This window comes from Eumetopias jubatus, unplaced genomic scaffold, assembly GCF_037043125.1.
Source record: "Eumetopias jubatus isolate StellerSeaLion01/CBP00866 unplaced genomic scaffold, mEumJub1_p1.0 scaffold_17, whole genome shotgun sequence".
Classification (NCBI taxonomy): domain Eukaryota; kingdom Metazoa; phylum Chordata; class Mammalia; order Carnivora; family Otariidae; genus Eumetopias; species Eumetopias jubatus.
Window position 1 is genome coordinate 69908075 of NW_028274823.1, and position 15648 is coordinate 69923722.

The 15648-nt window shown below is 40.3% G+C and overlaps 1 non-coding gene and 1 pseudogene across 1 annotated transcript; one reads left to right on the forward strand and one right to left on the reverse strand.

Moving 5' to 3' along the window:
* Nucleotides 1-746: 746 nt before the first annotated feature.
* On the forward strand, nt 747-15346 carry LOC114203722 (proteasome subunit alpha type-2-like; annotated as a pseudogene).
* On the reverse strand, nt 9277-9382 carry LOC114203543 (U6 spliceosomal RNA). The gene has a single exon (XR_003608006.2). It is a non-coding gene; the product is annotated as a U6 spliceosomal RNA (small nuclear RNA).
* Nucleotides 15347-15648: the final 302 nt, after the last annotated feature.

Consider the following 15648-nt stretch of genomic DNA (forward strand, 5'->3'; position numbering starts at 1 on the left):
TCTCTCTCTGTCAAAAAAATAAAAAATAAAATCTTTAAAAATAAATAAAATAAAAGCTAGTATTATTTTTACTTTGATTTGGTAATTCCACACTTTTTCTATATGGTTTAAGAAACTAATGCATAAAAAACAATTACTAGTCTATGTTTTTGGACACATAATACATAAAGATGTAATTTTGTGACATTAATAACTGAAAGGGGATGGAGATGGACTTGTATAGGAAAAGGGTTTGGGTATGTTATTGAAGTTAAGCTGTTTAAATTTAAAGAATGTTATAACTTTAAGATGTTGCTATAGACTGAACGTTTGTGTCTTTCCAAAATTCACCCTCAATGTGATGGTATTTGGAAGTGGGGCCTTCAGGAGGTGCTTAGGTCATAAGGGTGGAACCCTCATAAATGGGATTAGTGCCCTTATAAAAGAGATCCCAGAGAACTCCCTCCCCTCTTCTGCCATATGAGGACACAGTGAAAAGAGCCAACCATGACCTGGGAAGGGCATCATCCCCAGACACCAAATTTGATGGTGGCTTGGTTTTGGACTAAAAGGCCTCCACAGCTGTGAGAAACACATTTTTATTGTTTATAAGTTAGCCACTCTATGGTATTTTGTTCTAGTGTTAGAGTAGACAGTTAGGTTCTAACAGGATACTTGGAGATCAGCAACAAGGAAGTTATGACCAACTACTGGGAAGGTCAGAGGCCTGTCCTGGCAGCACTCCCCAAGAAGCTGGATCAAACCAGATGGCGGGTACCATGACAGGAAACCCTGACCAAATTAGTAAGAAAAAGCATGAAACCCTGCTTTCCTGCCCTAAGTAATGACTATTCCACTCCTTAGTTAACAACTGTCAATAAAAGATGGCTAGAAACCCCACCCCCAGGGTGTGCAGCCTGCTCGCTCTCTCTCGCCTACTCTCAGAACTCGAGCGTACCTTTTGCTTTAATAAACTTTCCTGTTGGGGTCTCTAGTCTGTTGTGCTGCATGTTTGTCTTTGAATTTATTCTCGTGACGAGACCAAGAACCTTTGGGTCTGGCTGGGTTGAGGCCCCAGGACCCGGGGTCTTCCCAGTTCACCCGCAATAATAGCCTGAACAGACTAAGACAGAAGTTAAATATAACCCCTATTATAACCACAAAAGAAATAGCTACACTCTATATAAAAAATGAAATGAGAAGAGAATTAAAATGTTTCACCACAAAAAATCAACTAAACACAAAAGAAGACGGTAATGCAGGAAATGAGGGACAAAAATGATGTAAGTCATATAGGAAAAGCATAACAAAATGACAGAAATCTCTCTTTATCAGTAATTACTTCAAATGTAAATGGATTAGCCTCCTTAATCAAATGACAGAGATTTGGCAGAATGGATAAAAAACCAGATCAAGTATATGCTATCTACAAGAGACTCAAGATCCAAAGACACAAAAAGGTTGAAAGTGAGAGAATAGAAAAAGATATCCCATGTAAATAGTTAAGAGAGCTGAAGTGGCTATATTAACATCAGACAAAATTGGTATTAAATTAAAAAAAGTTACATTAGACAAAAAGTTACATTAGACAAAAGGTTACATTAGACAAAATAGATAATTAAGTTTAAAAAGTTACATTAGACAAAGAAAAATTAATAAAATTTTTAGCACAACAAAAAGATATAACAATTATAAACATTACAGACCTAATAACAGACCATCAAACTATATGAAGCAAAAATTGATATAACTGGAAGGACAAACAATTGTACAATAATGGTTGGAGCTTCAATACCCCACTCTCAATAATGGATAGAAGAACAACCAGACAGAAGCTAAATAAATAGAACAGAAGACTTGAACAACACAATAAACCAACTAGATCTAACAAATATATACAGAACACTCTACCCAACAACAGAGTATACATTCTTCTTAACTGGACATAGAACATTCTTCAGGATAGACCATATGTTAAGTCACAAATTGTCTCAACAGATTTAAAACAAAGACAAAAGATCATACATCTCTGCCCACAACAGGATGAAGTTAGAAGTCAATAACAAAGAAAATGAAAATTCAAAAAGTTGGGTGAATTAAACAACACACTCTTAAACACCAGTGGACCAAAGAAAATAATCACAAGAAAAATCAGAAAATATTTAGAGACGAATGAAAATGAAAACACAACATACCATACTGATGAGATGCAGTGAAAACAGTGTGAAGAGGAAAATTTATAGCCTTAAATGCTCACATTAAATAAGATCTCAAATCAATAGCCTAACTTTACGACTTAAGGATCTAGAAGAAGAACACATTAAACCCAAACTAGCACAAAGAAGGAAATACTGAAAATTAGACTCAAGATAAATGAAATAGAGAATAGGTAAACAATAGAGAAAATCAATGACATCTAAAGTTGATTCTTCAAAAAGATTAACAAAATTGACAAACCTTTAGCCGGATTGATTGAGAAAAAAAGGACTCAAATTATTTAAATCAGAAATGAAGGAGGGGACATTCCTATTGATCATACAGAAATAAAAAGGATTATAAGAGAGTACTATGAACAATCATATGCCAACAAATTGGATAATCTAGGTAAATTAGACAAAATCCTAGAAATAGATACCCTACCGAATCTGAATCACAAAGAAAATCTGAACTGACCTATAACTAGTACAGAAATTGAATAAGGAATCAAAAACCTCCTGACAAAGAAAAGCTCTGAATCTGATGGCTTCACAGGTGAATTCTACCAAATATTTAGAGAGGAACTGACACCAATCCTTTTCAAACTCTCTCAAAAAATCGAAGAGAAGGAAATAGTTCCTAACTCACTCTGTGAGTTTAGCATCCAGATACCAAAGCCAAAGACATTACAAGTAAAGAAACTACAGACCAATATCCCTTATAAACCTTGATGCAAAAATCCTCAATCTGTATTGGATCCTTGGCCTGTGGGGAGAAATTCACCATAGAAAGGAAAGCCAGGTGAAGCTCAAAAATGTACCCCTGCCAAAGAGAGAAAATGCTGTATTGAGGGGAGTGGCAGAGATTAGTGCCATCCTCAGGGGTCTAAAAAATGCAGGGATAACATTACCATCATGTCTGCTTAACTCACCAGTCTGGTACCATCAGGATGTGGATGGACCCTGGTGGATGACAAAGTACAGATTGCAGACCCAAACTGGCCAGCACTTTTTTTTCTCTTGGTATATGTTTTTTATTTTTAATTAATTAATTAATTAATAATTTAAAACAATTTAAATTTATTTGAGAGAGAGAGAACTAGCAGGGAGGAGGGGCAGAGGGAGAGAGAGAGAAAGAGAAGAAGGCTCTCCGCTGAGCAGGGAGCCGGACGCAGGGCTTGATCCCAGAACCTGGAGATCATGTCCTGAGCCAAAGGCAGACGCTTAACCGACTGAGCCACGCAGGCACCCCTATTTTATTTATTTATGGGGGGCAGGGAGGGGCAAAGAAAGAGGGAGAGAGAGAATCCTAAGCAGGCTCCATGCTCAGCACAGAGCCCAACCTGGGGCTTGATCTCACCACCCTGAGACCATGACCTGAGCAAAAATCAAGATTCTGATGCTTACCCAAATGAGCCACCCAGGCGCCGCTGGTTTTTACTTTTATAAGTGACTGGGAAAAATCAAAGAAGAATAACATTTTGTAACGTGAAAATTAAGAGAAATTCAAATCCCGTCATTTATGAATAAAGCTTCATCAGAACACAGAGGGACACTTGCTCGTTGACGCGTTGTCCGGCTGCTTTGGCACGTTGCAAATCACAGGGACCTGGTTGTAACACTTTAGTGTTTCAAATGCTGCCTGCTGCTGAGCCGCGCGAGCCAGCTACGTGAGCTGGAAAGCATCCAGCATACGACTAGGCAGTCATCCCAATATTCTCAACTCCCAGGAAAGCAACAATCATGAAAACTGGAAAATTTAAACAGGAATATCGCAACACAGCCAATTTTCTCTATAAAAATAAAAGTTGGAAATGAGGCTGCAGCCAAAGTAAGTTGCCAAGTGGCTCACTCTTTTGCCGAGTGAGGAAAACCATTTACTGCGAGTGATTTAATTCAATCATGTTTGATCACAGCGGCCAAAGAAATGTGTTCAGAGAATATAAACTTGTTGAAGATTATTAGCTTTTTTTGCTCAGGGAGGGCCAGTTAATTTCTAAAGATGCATGGCTATCCAGCAGGGGGCAGCATTACCCCACAGAGCCAGCACCCTCGCGGGCCGAACCGCCCTTTGGAGGGCCTGAAGGGTGGATATATGTTCATTTGCCAAGATTTAATAACCAACGTATTAGCTTCTTTAATCTTCATGAAAACCCTGTAAGACAGGTGTTGTTTTTATCCTTTTTACAAATAAGAAAGCTGAAGCTCAGAATGGTTAAATCTAGCCAAATCTAAGCCATTTGTCTGACTCCAGGACCTGTATTTTTTTTTAAGAAAACAATTATAAAGTGCTTGCTATGTGCCAAGCATGGTCTAAGCACTTTGCATGTTTGAGCTCCTTTCATCCTTATACTAATCCCAGGATTGAGGTACCATTATCATCACCCCCAATTTATGGATGAAGAAACAAATATACAGAGTTAACACTTTTCCTAAAGTGATTCCACCAGTGAGTGGCAGCACTGGGGTCTGCGCTCACTCTGGTTCCGGGCTCTGAGGCTGATGGGCCCCTGCTTTCTGCTGATGAGCTCATCCTATGAGGATAGGCCAGGGCTTCTCAAAGTGGGGGTTAGTGTCACCTGGGAAAGTCCTAGACCTGCAGTTTTGAGGCCACACCCCAGACCTCCTAAATCTGAAACTCTGTGGGTAGAGCCCAACACTCTAAGTTTAACAAGCCCTTGAGGTGTTTATAAACCATGCTAAAGTTAGACATTGGAGTTAATGATTCTCACCGTGTTCCCCCCACGCCAGTGCCCTCAACGCACACGAGTGAATATGTAATCTTCAGTCTATACACTGAGTAAGGGATGCTTTTGAACATCCACACATTTTATGGGTAGAGGCAAACGTGTTTGTGTTGAACCTGGATCTTGGCTTGCTTTTAATTACCAGGAGCAAATTTTCTGGGATGTGGTCTTGGGCTACCTAAGTCGCAAATTATTACAACAGCCATACCCTTTCTGGTTCCTGCCTCATGTCTGTGTAGCTTTTCTCTCGTTATAAAGCTTTTTTTCCTTTTCTTCTTATAGTTTATCATCATACACAGAAACGATGATTTCCAAACAAGTGTCAGAACCTGTGGTCCTCTCTGGGGGGCTCTGTGCCTTACTCTGAGCTAGCACTTTCAAAAAAAGAGAGCTGGCCAGACTTCTACAGAAAGGCTCGGGAATAGTGCTGCTCTGTGTGGCCAGGACCAGGTGAGGCAGGTGAGGTTCCCCCTACTGGCTGGGTAAAATGTAAGAGAGCTGCCAGGGTCCAACGGAGACACCAGCTCCCTCAGTGACTCCCTAGCCAGGCTTCTGAATTATTTGGCTACTTTGCGTTAGGGGATGAGGTAGGACAGCTGGGAGTGCAGACTGCTGGATTCAGAGCCTGAGCAAACAGGAAGTGGGAGGCTGTCTTTTCCTCACCCACCCACCCCTGCTTCATTTCTCTCTGCTTCCTTTATTTTCTTCTTGCTGTCTGTTACCTGTTTTTCTACCTTCTTTTCCGTTTCTCTCTCTTTTTCCATCTTTTCCTTCTCTTTTTCTTTTTCACAAAACAGAGGCTATTTGTGCTGTATCAGTTCAAATCCAATCAGGAGAGGAGCCACATACTAATTTGACCAGAGAGGGTTTCGTACAGTAACCGCCCCCCCTCCCGCCCCATGTAAAGTGTCGCTTTCCACAGTTTCAGTTACTCAGGTTAACTGAGGTCTGGAAGCAGATGATCCTCCAGACATGTTGTCAGAAGCGCAATAGTAGTCTAACACTAGGTCACAATGCCTACATCATTTGCCTCACTTAATCTCATCACGTGGGCATTTTATCATCTCACATCATCACAAGATGAAGAACAGTGAGTACAGTACAACAAGCTATTTTGAGAAAGAGATCACATTCACGTAACTTTTATTACAGCCTAGTGTGATAATTGTTCTATTTTATTATTAGTTATTATTGTTCATCTCTTACTGTCCCTAATTTATAGTTAAGCTTTATCACAAGTATGTATGTTTAGGAAAAAACATAGTCTATATAAGGTCTGTTACTGTCCATGGTTTCAGGCAACCACTAGGGGTCCTGGATTGTATCCTCTGTGGGTAAGGGGGGGACTGTTGTATTAATAATTACAGTGGGACTGGGACGCCTGAGTGGCTCAGTCGGTTGAGCGTCTGCCTTCGACTCTGGTCATGATCCCGGAGTACTGGGATCGAGTGCTTCTCCCTCTGCTTGTGCTCTGTCTCTCTCTCTCTCTCAAATAAAGATAAAATCTTTAAAAAAAATTACTGTGGGACTGTATATACAATGAACTATTACTCAGCCATCAAAAGGAAGGAAATCTTGCTACTTGCAGGGACGTGGATGGAACTAGAGGGTATTATGCTAATAAGCAAAATAAGTCAGTCAGAGAATGACAAATACCACAGGATTTCACTCATATGTAGAATTTAAGAAACAAAACAGATAAACATAGGAGAAGGGAAGGAAAAATAAAATAAGACAAAATCAGAGAGGGAGACAAACCATAAGAGACTTTTTTTTTTTAAAGATTTTATTTGTTTATTTGACAGAGAGGTAGAGAGAGAGCACAAGCAGGCAGAGCAGTAAGCAGAGGGAGAGGGAGAAGCAGGCTCTCCACTGAGCAGGGAGCCCGATGTGGGGCTCGATCCCAGGACCCTGGGATCATGACCTGAGCTGAAGGCAGATGCCCAACCGACTGAGCCACCCAGGTGCCCCCATAAGAGACTTTTAACTCTAGGAAACAAACTGACGTTTCCTTGAAGGGAGGTGGGGGGATGGAGTAACTGGGAGACGAACATCAAGGATGGCACGGGATGTAATGAGCACCGGGTGTTATAGGCAACAGATGAATCACTAAATTCTACCCGGGAAATGAACAACAACAACAAAACCAATTATGGGGGTCAAAGTAAAAAGGATTGACTAATAAGAAGGAAAGCGAACACTGAAGAATACGGAAATAGCAGATATAAGGGGCAGCTTCCACTGCTCATGCTGAGAGAGAGTACCCAAGGAAGGCCTCCCCACCTGTTGAAGAATGTGATAAAAAAGATGTGAGTTGGACCCAAGCACTCAGGGCCTCCTCACTCCCTCCTCTGTTCTTGGAATGTGGGTTCCACTTGGCGTTTCTGTTCCCAGAGGCTGCACCAAGGACAGCCTTGAGATGATGATATGATGCTGAAAATGCTTGCACAGTACATGAGACTAAGCCCAGTTAGAAACGCTTTATAAACTTTTAAGATTTGGAGGACGGATGCAGGGATCCATTTGTCTTGTTGCATCCAAGACAAGCCTCCTATATGAGTTGCCTTTGTTATTATTAAAATTGCCTCCCACCAGCATGGAGTAGCTTGCCTCTTTCTTCAGTCTCAGCCTGCCTTCTGCATATGGGGGCTGTTTCCAGTTACACCAGGAAAGCTCCTGAGAGGATTGCTCCCACTCCACACCTTGGTAGGGAGACCACAGCCATGGCTCACTGGCTATGGAGAAGGTCCTGTGGTGCCAAGCTGAGGAACTTGCTGGAAATCCATCCTCTGTAAGTTTTTCTACATCTGCCCTCCAGGGTGCTGGGAAAGCTGAGTCTTACTTTACGTACCATGACTTTGTCGTATCAGTTAAAAATAGTACCAGCTAAATGATCACAGAATGCTAGGACATCATTTATTGTGAGACAGAGGCATCCTGACTTCAGAGAGAGAATGGAGTATGATTATAAAATCAGGTTTGTCTTAGAATCGATGAAATGCACCCCTTCTTGGCAGCCACAGCCTCTGCCCTTGCTCAGCTTCTGGGTCGCTCATTTCTGATCTGACTAGCCTTGACCTCCCTGCTCTCTGTCTCAGCCTAATCCTAAGCCTGGAAGCCACCAACACAAGGTCACTTTTCTTCTCTTCTCCCTTTCTGTCCTGCTCCAAACAGGACAAAGTCAGGGAACTTGGAAACCCAGGCCAATCTGGGCATCGGGTGTGTCAGGGAGTGATGGTGTCCAGGGCAGACCGATCAGGAGCCTGCATCTTGATGGTGTGTGAGACGTCCGTGTAGGAAGTGGGCATTCCTGGAGGGCATTAAGCAGGGCAGTGACATGTCAGTGTGGAAATAGACAGCAGGGGATTAGGGAGGCAACAGGTTATTTCCTCTAGTTTTCCCCAGCCCTTGGAGAAAAATAGGAGTCAGGTAATACAATGGACTTGAGTCTCTGATAGCAGAACCACAGCAACCCCAGCCACCCCCTGCCCCGCCTTGCTGTTGCCACGGAGCAGGGTCCTCTGGCTGCTTGAAGAGCTGCAGGTGTGGCTCTCAGTGGGGGCTCCCAGCTGCAGTGGGACAAGCAGCTTCCTCCCTCCACCTGTCCCGGCCTTTGAGGTGCGGCCCTGGGTGACTTAGAGTAAGGCCAAGGACAGTGTCTCAGCTGTCCAGTCCAGGAAGTTTTAGTGATCTGTGTTTTTTTTTGCATTAAAATCGTCTGTGTTTTATTTTTTTTTTAAAGACAAAATGTTTAACTTGAAAAATGAAAGGTGTCCCCTCTTAATTTTTTGTTTTTTTCCTGAGAGCCAGCACAACCATCCAGGCAAAGTTAACTGAGAGACAGAAGATGTGCATCACCTTTCATTAGGTCGTGTCTCTGATTCGTAACTTCTGAACTTGTGAGAAGTTATTATTAGAGTAGAACTAAAGGGCCTTACCTTGCTGGAGTAAAATTTTAACTTAGATTTAATCTTCCAGTTCTTAGACTTATACTTTGTCATGTCTGCCTTGCGGATGCTTTCTCTGAAGCTGATAATAATGGCATGACTGCTCAGTAGGGAAGGGTGTAATTTGCTAAAAGTTAAAGACATTTTATTTTATTTTTAAAAAATTTTTTAAATTTAAATTCAATTAATTTACATATAATGTATTATTAGTTTCAGAGGTAGAGGTCAGTGATTCATTAGTCTTATATATAACACCCTGTGCTCGTTCCATCAAGTGCCCTCCTTAATGCCCAGCACCCAGTTACCCCATCCCCCCACTCCCTTCCCCTCTAGCAACCCTCAGTTTGTTTCCTAGAGTTAAGAGTCTCTTATGATTTGTCTCTCTCTCTGATTTCATCTTGTTTTATTAAAAATATGGAACGTTTCACGAATTTGCATATCATCCTTGCACAGGGCCATGCTAATCTTCTCTGTATCCTTCCAATTTTAGTATATGTGCTGCAGAATCAAGTACAAGTTAAAGACACTTTAGCCACTTAATTGTGAAATGCATTTCCATCCAGAATTCTCCCAAAGTCATGGTGGTGCCTAAAGGATAGGATTCACTCTTTTGTATCCTTAAAGCTGAAAATCATACTGAGATGTGTATTAAGCCACACCACCAGGATGTAGACATGAAATTCATGTAACTACTTTCTTTTGGAAACCCTCTGCTAGCATACTGGTCAAACTGGTCATACTGGTCATACTGGTCAACTGGTCAAACACGAACCCCTTCTGGGTCCTGGCACTACTCCTGACAATGGGGGTAAACAAAGTCTCTGCACTTGAGGATCTTGCTGGGCCAATGAGTAGATAAGTTAATGGCAGGTACTGATAAGGGCAGTGACAAAGATAAAATAGAGTAACGTGGGCAGTGAGCGGTGCTGATTTAGTTAGGGTGGTCAGGGAAGGCCTCTGTGAAGAAAGTGATGTTTAAGTTAAAACCTAAATAAACATCCTTGTCAAAAACTGGCCCAGCCATCAACCATTACCACCACCCGTAATCCTAAGCAGAACTGAGCTAAGAGGTGGTCTCTCCACTGGCTGGGCAGTTGTCCAGAGTGCTAATAAATAAGAGAAACAAAAGATCACTGGAGGAATTCAGCAAAGTGTGATTCAGTCTTTCTGACAAAGTTGAGGAGAACTTCCCAGTGGGAATAGAAACTGCGGTCAAGCAGAGCTGTGTTGGTACAGGAGTTCTGCATGCACAGCTGCTTGCAGCCTCAGCCCACCCAATTGGAAAGGGGAGGGGCAGGGCTGATTACAAGGAGGGAGAGATTCCTTTTAGTGAATTTAACTCCTTCAGTATGTCTCTCAAGAAAGTCACGGCTTCAGAAAAATTATGAAAGAGAACATGAGCTCTCACCTCCTGGAGTCTTTCCTTTAGGATGGGTCCAATTTTAGAAAAGAAGTTGATATAGCAACTGGCTCCCAAGGCAGTAAGAATTGCCACTTACAGGCCAGTTTCACATTTTTCTGGAACATTCTATGACTTTCCTGGTTGAGATTCTCTTCCTCATCCCCAGCATAGATGTTGTATCATCTTTTTCTTAGGAAACAAAGAGGTGATACATTTTACTATTATTTTTCGATGTGAAAATGTGAATTTAAAAATGCGACAACCAAGAGAGAAGGATAGACAGAAAGGCACTTGAAACTTCCCACTTCCAACCTTACCGCAGTGATTACTGCCTGTGGACACTAGGAATCTAAGGGGCGTCTCCCTGTGACTTGACATGCATCTGTTTCCATTTTTCAAAAGAATATACCTTTTGTGATTAAATATAAATTTATTTAATAACAACACTTAATTCTGTCCTTTTAAACTCTTTTCAGTGAATGTAGGCAGCACTACCATCATGTGGGGGCAGTCATCTATAAGTAAACACTCAGGTATGCACACACATACATTAAAAAAAATCCTTAAGTGGTTGGAAATGACTGCACTCCCATACTTACACTAAACAGCATGAAATCTAGGGCCTTCATTTCAATATAACGACCTTTCATACTAAAGAAAAGCTTTTATTAGCACAAATTTAACTTTTCAACCTAACTTTATATACACTTGAATTTTATAAACTTAACTTCATAAACTTAAATTTATCACTTAAATTTTAAGTCAGTATTGAGCCTGGGTCAGTGACCTCTCTAGCTAAGTCAAAACCTACCAATAAGAACGTGAGAACAAGATGTATTTCCTAGGAAAATGATGCACAGTCCCCAGGTTTACAGTGCAGCAGTGGGAAGAAAATAAATGAATTTAAACCACCTAGTACACTATTCTCATAAATCACCTTTGCCGTCACCTCAGGAGGTCAGAGTTTTTACCTGGTGGTATAATCCAAATCATTCCCATTCTTTTCCAAGCCTTTTTTAGTAGTCTGATCTTTACTGGGTTGCTACAGTTTCCCACTGACCAGTACTACGGGCTAGGGAGTACTAAGAAACGCCCGGTGAATGCACTGGCTTTCAGGAATAGTACTCTACTCTCAGTGGGTTGCAGTAGCCTAATTTCCACCTGGTAATCATCATCAATCAACATGGTTTATTCTCTTTTTGTTTAGTGGCCCAAAGATCCCCAAATGGGCCAAGGGCAGTCTCAGCTTTCAATTTCTCTTTTACTTGATTAAAAAAAAAAAGTCATTAGGGAAATATGCAGGCCCAAAATGCAAACATTCTAAGGGTAGAGCATGACACGTTGGCTCACACCACACCCTGTACCCACCACCCAGATCAAGAAACAGAACGTTATTAGTACTCCAGAAGCCCCTCTCTGGATCATTTTTCCCATAGGAGAGCACAAATCTGGCTTCTCAAACCATAGGTCAGTTTTGTCTGTTTTTGAGCTGTGTACGCACAGCATGCTCTTTTTTGACTCTCTTTTAGCCCCGCATTATATTGATAAGATTAATTCATTTTTTTGCAGCTATAAATTAGTTCACTTGCATTGCTGTTGGAATACACCCCAATTAACGTACCCATTCCACTGATAACGGAATTATCTGTTGATGGGCATTACGGGTGTTTCCAGCTTTAAGCTCTTTCAAATACTGCTGCCCCAGATACTCCTGTATACCTCTTGGCGCACAGGCACATGCATTTCTGTTGGGCATATCTAAGGCTGTATTCCTGGGGTCTGAGGAAATCTCCATGTTCTTCTTTTGTAGATTCTTCCAAATCATTTGTCCAAACTGTTTGTACCATTTATAGTGTAGGAGAATTTTAATTTTTCTACATTCTTACCAACGCTGGCTTTGTCTTTTTTAGTGGAATTATAGTGGTTTTGACTTGCATTTCTTGGATAACAATTGAGATTAAGTACCTTTTCATACGTTTCTTGGCCATTTCAATATCTCTATTGTGAAGTGAATATTTTGCCTATTTTTCTACTTATGTTTTTCATTTGGGTCTTCCTTTGTCAAATATGTAATTCAAACATATTCTCTTTCATCTTGTCTTCTACTTCTCTTAATGCTATCTTTTGATGTTCAGATATTCCTAATTTTGATTTACTCCAATTTGTAAATGTTTTCCTTAGTGGTTAGTGCCATTTGTATCCATTAAGAAATTATTTCCTGCCCAAAGTCATGACGATGTTCTCCTATGTTTTATTCTAAAAATCTTTATTGTTTTACTTTTTTACATTTAAATCTGTAATTCACCAAGAATGATATTTTTGCCTATTATTTGAGTAGGAATCAAGTTTCATCCCCCCCTTATTAGTACATAATTGAACCACAACTTTTTTTTTTCACTTTTTAAAAACATTTAAATTCAATTAATTAACATAAAATGTATTATTTGTTTCAGGGGTACAGGTCTATGATTCATCAGTTTTATGTAATACCCAGTGCTCATTACATTACATGCCCTCCCCAATGTCCATCACCCAGTTACTCCATCCCTTCCACCTCCCCCTCCACTCCAGCAGCCCTCAGTTTATTTCCTATGATTAAGAGTCTCTTATGGTTTGTCTCTCTTTCTGGTTTCATCTTGTTTCATTTTTTCCTCTTTTCCCCTATGATCCTCTGCCTTGTTTCTCAAATTCCACATATCAGTGAGATCATATGATAATTGTCTTTCTCTGATTGACTTATTTCGCTTAGCATAAGACCCTCTAGTTCCACCACGTCATTGCAAATGGCAAGATTTCGTTTTTTTGATGGCTGCATAATATTCCATTGTATATATATATCACATCTTCTTTATCCATTCATCTGTTGATGGACATCTGGGCTCTTTCCATAGTTTGGCTATCATGGACATTGCTGCTATAAACGTTGGGGTGCAGGTGCCCCTTTGGATCACTACATGTATCTTTGGGGCAAAGGCCCAGTAGTGCAATTGCTGGGTCATAGGGTAGCTCTATTTTCAACTTTTTGAGGAACCTCCCTACTGTTTTCCAGAGTGGTTGCACCAGCTTGCATCCCCACCAACAGTGTAGGAGGGTTCCCCTTTCTCCGCATCCTTGCCAACATCTGTTGTTTCCTGACTTGTTAATTTTAGCCATTCTGATTGGTGTGAGGTGGTATCTCATTGAGGTTTTGATTTGTATTTCCCTGATGCCGAGTGATGCTGAGCACTTTTTCATGTGTCTGTTGGCCATTTGAATGTCTGAACCACAGCTCTTTAATGAAAAGGTCGTCCTTTCTCAACTTTTTGCAGTACCTCCAATCATAGATCAAGTGTTCAATGAGAGGATGGGTCTGTTTCTGGAATCTTTAGTCTTTCCATCAGTTTATTTGTCCATCCTTGTACTGATACCACAGTGTCATATTTGTTATGTCTTTATAACCAATAGCGATCCAGAGATTGTTAGTCCTTTATCTCCTCCTCTTTCTATATTTTCTTAGCTACCTTTGTCTTTTATATTTCCGCAAATTTTAGAATTTTAGGAATTTACTTGAGAGAGCTGTGGATCTTATACATAGTTTTTATCTTTATCATATTGACTCTTTCAAATCCTGGATATAGTACACTACCTCCCCTCCCCATTTGTTAAGTTTTCTTTAATTCCTCTCAATAATATATACTGTTGTTGTTGTTTTTAAGTAGGCCCCACCTGGAGCCCAACGTAGGGCTTGAACTCATGACTCTCAGATCAAGACGTGAGCTGAGATCAAAAGTCAGATGCTCAACCAACTGAGCCACCCAGGTGCCCCTAACTCCTCTCAAATTCTTCTCAATTATGTTTTATACCTTTTTTGTAGAGGTTTTGTACATTTTTATTAGGTTCATTTTTAGATATTTGAAGTTTTTTTTAAAAAAGACTGTTATGATAGGCTTTATGTGTGTGTATAATTTTATTTCAGTGCTCATTGCTGTTGTAAACAAAATATAGATTTGATTCTTGCATGATGACTTTAAATACAGTGACCTTGCAAAAGATTATATATAGATTCAGTTGGATTCTCTTCCTTCATCTCTTTCTTTTTTTTTAAAGATTTTATTTATTTATTTGACAGAGAGATAGAGAGAGCCAGAGACCACAAGCAGGGTGGGCAATGGTAGAGGGAGAGGGGAAAAGCAGGCTCCCCATGGAGCAGGGAGCCCGATCAATCCCAGGACCTCTGGATCATGACCTAAACTGGAGGCAGACGCTTCACCAACTGAGCCATCCAGGTACCCCATCTTTCTTCATCTCTTTGTCTCTCTATGTATCTCTCTATATATGTAATTATTATTATTATTTAATATTCTTGTTAATTAACTTCCTCAACTTATTAAATCAACTAGGACCCGCCATGCAATGTTAAATGGAGTAATGATAATGAGCACCCTTGAGTCATTCTCTCTCTGTCAAATAAATAAATAAAACCTTAAAAAAATAAAATAAAGCTGCAAATGGTGTGGTTTTAGCAACTGAGAAGAAACAGAAATCCGCTCTGTATGATGAGCGAAGTGTACCGTACAGAAAGTGGAACCAATTACCAATCACATAGGCTTGGTGTATAGTGCGTCATGGGCCCAGGTTACAGAGAGCTTGAGCACAGAGCTTAGAAACCTGTTCAGCAATACTATCTCGTTTACCAAGAACCCATTCCCACAGCTCAGCTGGTACAGACAGTAGCTTTTGTGATGCAAGAATACACTCATTCATGTGATGTTTGTCCATTTGGAGTTTCTTTACTAATTTGTGGTTAGAATGAGAGGCGACCGTGTTTATTTCAGTCAGATCCACCTGGAGCTTTCTTTCTAGAAAGCCACAGCAATGGGAAAGAACTATGTGAATGGGAAAACTTTCCTCAAGAAAAGACACTATGAAGACCTGGGGCTTAAAGATGCCATTCATACAGCCATATTAACCCTAAAAGAAAGCTTTGAAGGGCAAATGACAGAAGATAACATAGAGGTTGGAATCTGCAATGAAGCCGGATTCAGGATGCTTACTCCGACTGAAGTTAAGGATTACTTGGCTGCCATAGCAAAATAATGAAGTGCCTAAAAAAATCTGGAATTTCAGATAATCCCTCTACTTAAACACATATGTTTTGTTTTGCAGACTTCTTGCATACTTATTTCTACATGGTTTAATGGACTGATTTTTTTAAAGGACACCTGTAAATCATAATAAACTGTTAAATAAAAATTTATGAATAGATATTGAATTTTATCAAGTATTTTTTCACGAATCTATGGAGATGGTCATTTGATTTTTATTCTTTATTCTGTTGATGGCGTAAGTTATATTGATTGATTTTAAATATTAAGCTATGCATGGATTTCTGGACCAAA